Here is a 1,701-nt window from a genome sequence, read left to right as displayed (position 1 = left end):
AACGGCCGCGAATGAACTTTCCGTCGTCACTGTTCGGACACAAAGGCAAGGCTGAGTAATTGGATCGGATTTGTCAGGTACGCATTTCATTTTTGATTCATTATGTGTCGTCTTGGCATTCGAGATAGTATTTTATGCAGTAAATTATACAGTCCATCGAAAATTCCGCGCGTTGTGACGCTTTTCAACGGGTTTCACGCGACTCGTAGCACGGCTGCTCGCGCAAACGTATAGCGTCTTTCGTCGTCAATTCGTCAATTCAAACGCACGAGTGCGACAAGTGTCTGCGATGCATGTTCGGGATAACGACGCGGAATTGATCGTGCATAAAACAATGCGTATGTTCATATTTAAATAAAGAGAGATTGATAGAATATTCTATATATGTTCCTTAAAGATACATGCACATTTCCTTAATATCGTAAAATAATTTGTACTAATTATAGCTTTGGCTAAAAGTGCTAAATATCTTGTTAATCAGTATTTAATTTTTCAGTTAATAAATTAATTTAAGACACTACTGTTACTGCAAATTATCTGTGTTTCAGAATTTCTTTAAACTTACGTATAATGCCGATCATGGCTCGATAAAATAACATACGAATTATTAAAAATAAAAAACATAAAATAAGTTTCAGAAACATAATTAAAATACAAAACCGTAGAAATTGGTAAAAAGCAGATACGACTTGTTTAAAATAAAAAATATAAAATAGTTTCCGGAAATTTTTATATAAAATATTAAATAAGAAATAAGTCAGAAGTGTAGCTATTTAAAATAATAAATACTACTCGTATAAATAACTCTTTTAATTTTTTATTTAAATTGTATACTTTAATTTTCGTTAAAAATTTTTTAATGGTTCTTACGTGTATCTTGACATCTTTAGAAAGTATTTGTAAAGTTGTATATTTATAACAAATTATATATAAATTGTTATAATTAAATATAGTTAATAAAATGGGAAGTGTGTACTTTTTCATACAAAAATGTAAAACACTGAAACAAAAATATCAACTTTAAGATTTTGAAACATACTTTTCCTTTAAATTTTTTGTTTCAGAGTTTGCAATTGTTGTAAAATTCTTCAATATGATTGGTTTATACATTTAAATCCATAAGAAATCAATTGTATTAAAAAAATTTTTACAACAATTGAAAAACTACTTTCTCTGATGAATGCAACCATTGACGTTTTACATGTATTCGCGGTGTTATTGAATACTTATAAAGTAGGTAATGTAGGTAGGAATACACGGGTGAAGAAAGGTGTGAATATGACGCGAATAAATGAAAATACGAGTAGGTAGGACGAGTATGGATAGATAGAGACTGCATAGATAGGGATAATAAGTATGGATAGGTAGGGATAACCACAACCATCTAAATTAAAAAATTAAGTTATTACAAATTAAATGACAAATAAATTTCGCGATCGGATAATTAAATTTTATTTTAAAATAAAAAATAAAAAATAAAAGATATCACATAATATATCTAAACAGTAAACTATAATATGTAGGTAGGAATATACAGACATCATCTGTACATACTTGTTAATTGGAAAAAAGGGTTTAAAAATTAAATAAAATTTTTAATTAATTTTAACTTTTGTTTAATTATCAGTATCCCGTTCCAATTATCAAATATGAAAATAAACCAAATTAATTTTAAATTTCATTGCCTTTTCAGCTCCTCTA

General features: G+C 27.9%; 1 protein-coding gene across 1 annotated transcript in view; it reads left to right on the top strand.

Moving 5' to 3' along the window:
* The first annotated feature begins 13 nt into the window (after positions 1-13).
* LOC108762251 (acyl-CoA Delta(11) desaturase) overlaps positions 14-1,701 on the top strand; it is an 8,598-nt gene continuing 6,910 nt past the window's right edge. The window contains exon 1 of the mRNA XM_018509172.1: positions 14-77. The gene's annotated coding sequence lies outside the window, so the exon portion shown is untranslated. The remainder of the gene's footprint in view (positions 78-1,701) is intronic.

Source organism: Trachymyrmex cornetzi, unplaced genomic scaffold (assembly GCF_001594075.2).
Source record: "Trachymyrmex cornetzi isolate Tcor2-1 unplaced genomic scaffold, Tcor1.1 scaffold283, whole genome shotgun sequence".
NCBI lineage: Eukaryota > Metazoa > Arthropoda > Insecta > Hymenoptera > Formicidae > Trachymyrmex > Trachymyrmex cornetzi.
Note: the sequence above shows the minus strand (reverse complement) of the source record. Positions and strands in the feature narration are given on the sequence as shown.